The 8,750-nt window shown below is 42.0% G+C and overlaps 1 long non-coding RNA gene across 1 annotated transcript; it reads right to left on the reverse strand.

Moving 5' to 3' along the window:
• Window positions 1–6,798: 6,798 nt before the first annotated feature.
• On the reverse strand, window positions 6,799–8,530 carry LOC148872924 (uncharacterized). Its single transcript, XR_016107013.1, has 2 exons — window positions 7,933–8,530; window positions 6,799–7,373 (listed from the first exon to the last, which is right to left on the reverse strand). It is a non-coding gene; the product is annotated as an uncharacterized LOC148872924 (long non-coding RNA).
• Between the last annotated feature and the right edge of the window lie 220 nt (window positions 8,531–8,750).

Consider the following 8,750-nt stretch of genomic DNA (forward strand, 5'->3'; position numbering starts at 1 on the left):
GGAATCACAAGTAGCTAGTTAGCAGTTGATCTTCCTTTCTATTATTTTCTTTCTTCTTTCTCTAGATTGAAGCTATCTCGCTCATTGTACACATTGTCTCTTTTCGTTCTCTTTTGCTATTCAAGTTCTTAAACGTAACAATTAATGTGACACTACACAGAATGGAATGGCAGTAGAGGATTCATATAGCCGATCACATATAGTTGAAACAAGGATTAAATGAGAGGCTGCATTTCAGTAAATTAGGCAACTGAAGTCTGAATTGAACCTGGATGCACTGGGTGTGGATGTCAAACTTGTATCCTCAACCTGTGGTGTATATGCAAGTCTAGGTGATGGAGAATCACATTAAACGGTGGACCCTTTCTTGTTTTTGGATAGAAAGGCGATGGACTTCGATACAGAAGACTGTAGGATCTTCAATATATTTTCCATGTTTGAAGCATTTTATCCTTCTCTCTCTCTAGATTTCAAGAATGAGAAGGCAATAGGCAATATTACAATACAGCAATAATTTTCCATTATTAAGGGTCCATTTGATTCACAGTCAGAATTGGAATTGGAATCAAAATCCCTTAAACTTGAAATGGGAATGGTCTGTTCCCATAATCAGTTTGGTTCAGAGAGGAATCAAAATCAAAATTGGAATAAACTAGAATGGGATTTCACTCCCAAGAAAGAGGAAGAGAATAGCCATTTTCTCAAATGAAAAATGTCATTCTAGCAGGCATTAATGAGAATGGGATTCCTATTCCACCCAACCAAACAGTTGGAATTGGAATTATACATTCTGATTTCGATTCCAGATCCCTATTCTCATGAACCAAACAAGCCCTAAAAAAAGGATTGTACAAAAATAAACGAGGAAGAGCTGCTTCTTCCTCCCTTTATGCTCTTTCTGCTCTCTTCTCTTATTCACCTCACTCTCACAAACACATACACACGCTACTTGATCACTACCCACTTGCCCAGTATCCCACACAGCGAACCACCAAAAGCGCCCAATCCGCATTCCCTTTGGCGCATGCCTTGGTGACACCTTGCTCTAGAAAAGATAAAAATCAGTAGAGACACTAAAAAACAAAGGGAGAGAGATGTACGCTCCGTTTGTACTATGCTGACCAAACATCCAAGTACCTGAGATTAGTTAAAGAACATCATTTTTCTTGTGGCTACATGGTCTCACTTACGGTCGGCAGTGTGAACTAAGGGCTTACAGTTGTAAGTATGACATTGGGAGTTTTATACCTTCCCAGCTAATTGTTATCTACTATTGAAAGACAGACAGGCAAACCCTGCCAGCATTTAATGCAATAACACATTAAAGTTAACTATTTGAGTAAATGAAGCAGATTAATTTAATGTTATTTAATTAATTAATTTAACTTAATTAATTAAACATGATAAATCAATTCATTATTAATTTAATTAATATAATTAAATACTTAAATTACATTAATTATTCAAATTTTAAAACAAATAATTTTACAATCACAAATAACAACTTTAAAATAATTAATAAAATCTTAAAAAATACATTTAATTAAGACATTTTAACAAATGTATATTGGTAGAGGGGTTAAGGAACGGGGGGGAGGAATGGGAGGGAGTGATTGAATTCTTGAAGATAGAGATCGAGAGAAGAGGAAATGTTTTAAAATACTATTTTGCTTTCACTCCAAGGATTTAAATGGAGACGTTAAAGAGGTGTAGATGAAAAGGTATAGCTTGGTCTTGGCTTCTACAAATTTTTATCCCAAGTTTTGGCCCAATACTCTAGCCCAGGGGTGAGAATTCGGTTTATTCGATTAAAAATCAAACTGAATAAACCAAAATTTTAAAAACTGAAATAAAAAATGAAAACTGAAACTGAATTACAAGAAAGCGGAAATTTTTGGTTCGGTTTTTTATTATTTCGGTTAAAAACCAAATTTAATTACTATATATATAATATTATATATTATGACCTATAATATACAAGGTTCTAAATATTGATACACCCGATATGCCAGTAGGGGCGTATTGGTATTTTTTTTTACTTTTTCTTTATTTTTTCAAAATCGGCTTAGGGGGCTGATTTAAGGTTCCTTCACCCCCTGAACCAGTCAGAACCCCAATACACCCTTTGTAAGGGCATATTGGGGGGTGGGGGCTCTCAATACGATACGTATCGGTCAATACATGTTGATTTTTTGAACCTTCATAAATATATATATATATATATATATATATATATATATATATATATATATATATATATATATATATATTCATTATAATATACTAATATATAAATATATAGCATATTATATGATGAGGGCAGATTTGGCCCTCCAGTGAAATTGCGACACGTGGCACCTCGTGACAACTAGGCGACACCCAGGCAACAACTTACCAAGTCGGTGTCCTACAGGGGCACTGACCTAGCCGGCCTGGCGCGGCCTACACGTGGCTTGCACACGGCCTGCGCGCTGGTTGGCGCGCCGACCTGGCCGCCTGACACAAGTGCCAGCCTGACAACCTCGAGGAGTTCACCACTGTACCCCAGTTCTGACGGGATGTGACGAGTCTTACCGTTTGAAGGCTTTTCACCCACCTAACCCACAAGGACACCACTATATAAAGACTCCGACCCCCAAAGCCAAGGGGGGGGGGGGGGGGAAGGATGGTAACCCCTGCTCTCTAGCTCTCTCATTTCTCTCCAAGCTCTCTGTAATCAGAATGCTAACTTAGGCATCGAAGAGTCCCCGCCGGGAAAATACCCCTGGGTCCTCTGATTTAGTTCTCGCAGGTCCCTTAGCTCCCGCCGCCTACAAAGGAGAGGAAATCATCTCGTGCAGAGGGCAGTCGGGTTGCGCTGCACCAAGGAGCTCCACCATCCTCTGAGTTGCAGGCCGCCTAGGAGTAGGTCAAATGACGAGTCCACTAGGCAGTTCTCCCCCAGGGAGTTTGCCACCAAGTAGCTCTCCACCAAGGAGCTCGCCACCAGGTAGTTCGCCACCAAGGAGTTCGCCACCAGGGAGCTCGCCACCAGGTAGTTCTCCACCAAGGAGTTCGCCACCAAGCAGTTCACCACCAAGTAGCTCTCCACCAAGGAGCTTGCCACCAGGCAGTTCGCCACCAAGTAGCTCTCCACCAAGGAGCTCGCCATTAGGTAGTTCTCCACCAGGGAGTTCACCACCAAGTAGCTCATCACCAAGGCACGTCACCACCAGGTCAAATAACGAGGTACTTATCTAAAAAAATTTATACATCACAAAAAATTGGTACATGGCCAGAAACAATTACATCAATTGGCATCGTCTGTGGGAACACGCTACAAAAAGCTAAGTTCTCATCCTACAAAAGCTAAGTTCTCGTCTTACCAAAGCTAAGTCCTCACTTTTTAGAAATTGAAGCTATCGCTTTATAGTTTACATTTTTTATGAACTCAAAGACTATGCAGGGAGCTAACAGACTAAGTAGCTCTACCAACCTTACTTTCAATCCAGATAAAGCCTCATCAGTCCTCTCCGCAAGGTCTCCCCTAAAAAATTAGCTCTTCGTGGCTTCCGCGGGAGTTGGCGGCCAACAGACTACATAGGCTCCCTTACCGGTCGAGCCTTCCAAGGCTCCCGTGTGAACTGACGACCTAAAGTTAGTAGTGCTGCCCCCGAAGGTCGAACTCCTAATAGCTTCTTGTAGGAATGGGTGACCGGAATTACGAAGCTGATGCAGCACAATCATAGCTCGGCACCTCACAGGCAAAGCCTATGGGCCACATTACTGCTTAAGACCCGGTCGCCTCTCCGGCACGGGCAAAGTAAAAAAAGAGTAGACTACGAGTCACTCCCAAAGCATACGGGCCACATTACTACTCGGTAGCCTCTCCAACACGGGCAAAGTGAAAAAAAAAGAGTAGACTATGAGTCACTCCCAAAGCCTACGGGCCACACTATTGCTAAATATCCAGTCGCTTCCTCAATAGGAGCAAAATCAGCAAAAATGAACTATAAGTTGCCCCCAGAGCCTAAGGGCTACACTACTGAACTGGCGGAGACCCCCTCGCCTTACTGGTAGCTCGCTACATACAGGCAGCTCCCAAAGCCTAAGGAATTGAATCAACACTTACTAGATCGTCGACTTACGGGCCAAAAGAAATCTACTCCCTTCGCTGAGTTACTCTTAGCTCGGGAGTGGGGAGCAAATGATGAGGGCAGATTTGGCCCTCCAGTGAAATTGCGACATGTGGCACCTCGTGACAACTAGGCAACACCCAGGCAACAACTTACAAAGTCGGTGTCCCGCCGGGGCATCGACCTAGCCGGTGTCCCGCTGGTGCGCGGCCTGCACACGACCTATGCGCTGCCTGCACGCGGCCTATGCACTGCCTGGCATGGCCTGCGCGCTGCCTGGCGCGGCCTACGCACGGCCTGCGCGACCTGGACGACCTGGATCAGCCCGGCACATGATCCAACCTGGAAACCCATAAGACACCCACCGATGAACCATAACGGCATACCCCGCGAGTTCGGTAGCTCACCAAGGAGCTCGCCAAGGAGCTCGATAGCTCACCAAAGAGCTCGCCAAGGAGCTAGGCAACTCTCCAAGGAACTTGCCACCAAGGAGCCAGGCAGCTCGGCAAAGCTCGCCACAAGCAGCTCGGCATAGCCCAAGGAGCTCGGCATAGCTCCCCCGGGCAGCTCGCCACTTGTAGGGTAGCTCGATACAAAAGAGTAGTTTGGCGTATCGTAGGAAGATCTCCTGCCTGACAACCTGGCCCAAACACCAACCCGTCGACTGACACATGCGCCAACCTGACAACCTAGCCCAGGCGCCGACCTGGCCGCCTGACACAAACGCCTGCCTGACAACCTCGAAGGGTTCACCACCGTACCCCGATTCTGACGGGATGTGACGAGTCTTACCGTTTAAAGGTTTTTCACCCACCTAACCCGCAATGACACCACTATATAAGGACTCCAACCCCCAAAGCCAAGGGGGGGGGGGCGGGAAGGATGGTAACCCCTGTTGTCTAGCTCTCTCATTTCTCTCCAAGCTCTCTGTAATCATAATGCTAACTTAGGCATCGGAGAGTCCCCATCGGGAAAATACCCCCGGGTTCTCTGATTCAGTTTTCGCAGGTCCCTCAACTCTCGCCGCCTACAAAAGAGAGGAAATCACCTCATGCAGAGGGCAGTCGAGTTGCGTTGCACCAAGGAACTCCACCATCCTCTGAGTTGCAGGCCACCTAGGAGTAGGTCAAATAACGAGTCCACCAGGCAGTGAAAACGAAAGGAGAAGAGCCCAAAGATTATATTTTATAAATACTCAAGGCTCCTTCCGTACACCAGAGAAAGATTTTATGTAATCTCACGGCAAGATATCGAATACACCTCGGTACAGTGTCTATACAGTGCACAATCATCATTTGCATTCCAGATTCTGAGAATCAAAAGAGAAGAATCTTTCCATAATGCTAGGTTATATTCTATACCAAATTCTTGCTCTTGAAATGTCTGTATGTCAAGGAGCTTCAGCGAACAGTTCATTTTAACAAATGGCTGTATGAATAAACATTCCAAGGGGATCATCATTTAGGCAACTTAGAAAGAACTGTTCGCTGAAGCTCCTTGACATCTTAGATTTCATAGTAATTCACAGTATGCATAGTTAATGTTCATATTCTTCTAACAAATATGCTGTTTCATCGTGACTTCCTTGACTTGCTTAAAATTCATGAAATCGAATAATTCTGATCACCTACTTGCTTGACGTTGTTCACTCTTCAAAGGTAGTTGATGTAATCAAATAGCCACACATACATGGGGCAAGTGTTGAGTTCGGTAATGGGTTATCCCAATCTGCTAACTGAAAAGAATGAATGGGGAGTATAGGGAAGGACACTGGACAAGGTAATAAATTGATTCATATTTATTGCTGCAGTCCAAACCATGAAAGAGGTTGAACTTAAACCAAGTATGGTTACTTTCCATCCTAGCTAATAGAAAACTATAGCAAGAATAAACATATCTAGATCAGCCATATTATGCACAAGCTTTCCCCTTCCGATAAGCTCTTGGTGGTTCACCTTGTACAAGCTTTCCCCTTCCAATAAGCTCTTCCCATATTCCCAAGGTCTTTCCTTTTCATTATATAATATACTCTAGGATGTGCTAAATGAAAATATGTTTATAAACTAAATAATATTAGATTAACCAAATCAAAACATCAACCAACTAAGCTATGTCCCAACTATATCGGGTTGGCTACATGAATCCTGATTCACCATTCTGCTCTGTCAGTGCCGTATCCTGTCAAGTTACAGGCCCAACCAAATAATATTGACTATTAAATTAAATAACTTATTACCCAAATTAATATTGTCACAATCCTGTTTCACCAACTAAGCTATGTCCCATTATATGGGGTTGGCTACATGAATCTTGTTTCACCATTCTGCTCTGTCAGTGTTGTATCCTGTTAAGTTACAGGCCCAACCAAAAAAAAAAAAAAAACCTAGCAAGTAATATGACTATTTTAAATTAAATAACTTCTAAGGCAAATTAACATTGTCCAGTCTTGGCACCAACTCTTTAAGTAGAATACACCAAACATAGTGACACCTCAGATCATTAAAGCACCTATACTATCATGAATGGCACCATTAATAACATTTAAATAAAATATTATGACCAATTATGTTACCCTCTTTTTTTATTTGTAATTTGGTTACCATATTTGCACCTTGATAACCAATGAAAGAATGACAGTTTCATTTTCCTCCTATCAATTAATTATTTCATGACTATCCTCAAGGATAAAATTCTTTCCTTCCTTCTCCAATAACTAGCAATACATTAAAAAATATCATCCTCTAGAGAATATGACCCCTATTTGGAAAATCACTACAATCTTAGTAGATAAAATGCATTCCTCTTCATCCCCAAGTTTGTGAATGATAAGTTTCCAGTGCTAAACGGTTCCAATCAACTAATTCCTAATTTCACATATAGCTGGAAGAGCATCTCTTTCAAGGAATGCACTTAAACCCTTTTATCAGAAATGCACTTGAATTGTCATGTATTACTTTTCCATCCAAGAGACAAAGGAAGAAATGGAAAAGGTAGAAAGAAGAAAGAAGAAAGAATTCTCCCTCACCTTAACAGGCAACTGCATTCTTTACTTCGCAAAACAGTGAAAATTACTAAAATAAGTAATTTTTTACTATTTTTTTACTAAAAGGGTCAAATGTGCCTTCATGCAACTAACTAAAAAGGCTGGAGATGCATATCAGATCCTCATCCAACTTTTTTGTCAATACTAATAATAACCGTGCAGAATTCAGTGCCAAACAGCAGCATAAACCTTACATGGAGGTAACACAGGAACCTCTGAGTAAAAAATAGCCAGGGATATAAACAACTCTATTCAAAAGGGATCAGGGAAATCACTTCATGCCTAATGTTAGATTCCACAATCAGAATACCAATAAATGCAGAAGGTACCAATATATAAATTAGAATTTATAGAAATATATTTCCCATACGTTTAAGGACAGAGGAACTCATGTCATTTCATCTACATGTAATTGAGCAGGAACCAAGCAACATAGTCCATCACAATTTTTAACAATTTAAAAAAAAAGTTCATCGGAAGTGTGAGATCAGCAGAATACGGTATGGATGCGTTCTTTAGTTAATGTAAACGACCAGCATATTGGTCTACACATGAAAATGTTGATGCAACAGTCATCAAACTTAAAAGAAACTGAGACAATAAGATTGACAAAGTGCATGAATTGCCAACTGAAAAACTTCTGCTAAGAATATAATTTGATCAATGAAATTTCTGTTACCGATAAAAAAAAAGCATTTGCAAAATTATAAGTTCAATCACAATCACTTCGATTAAACCACACGGCAGGGAAAGGGAAAGAGAAGGAAGTCAAACCTGTAAATCCGCCAAGGCCGCCGATTCACAGATCTAACTATAGAAAACGAGAGTAAACTCGGGATGGATAAAAGCGTCCCAGAAAGAACGCTAGCCACTAGAACCAGACGATTTTCCTTGTCTCGTTCCATGGATCCTCCCCTCTCTTCCAATTCGCAACATGGAGAGATAAAAGGCAAAAGGCTCAAATATAAGCTATCCTAACTCATGATCGCTTTTACCTTCACACTGCCGTTTCAACACCGTGACAAAGCATTGAGACATCAATCAAATGTAAAGGGACGATTCATACATGAATTTTATCTCTGAAACCGAAACTTTCAGATGACGATCTGAGGATGAAGGAAAAATTAATCGGTTCAACTTAATTAGGGTTTGTACAGGGTATACTGAGTTGGATTTTGTTTTTATCTTCTTCTACTCCTTCGATTTCTTCGGACAAAGGAGAGAGAATACTGAAACCCTTACACTGTGAGTGTGAGTGGGAGTGGGAGTGAGAGCAGAGCGGTTTCTTTCGGAGGAGGCGTCCGGCGTCCCTCCGGTTATGATCCGGCAGCTGAGATGGTCTCTCGGCGTCCTTCTGAACATGGAAGCGCGGGATCAAAACCCGCGTAACGGGCTCTGGGCTATAGGTGTAATGTGGGTCGTTCTGGGCCTTCTGGAACAGACCCAGATGGACCGAGGCCTAAGGGCCGTGTCGGAACAAACAATGGACTTAATTTGAAAGAAAGCAATAGCTTACACTCTTCGCCAAAAATAAAGCAGTAAGGTTGGTTGGACTCCATTAGAAGCCCATATATCATGAACCGACTCCACGT

This window comes from Nelumbo lutea, chromosome 2 (assembly GCF_056320005.1).
Source record: "Nelumbo lutea isolate HS-2025 chromosome 2, American lotus-T2T, whole genome shotgun sequence".
Lineage (NCBI taxonomy): Eukaryota > Viridiplantae > Streptophyta > Magnoliopsida > Proteales > Nelumbonaceae > Nelumbo > Nelumbo lutea.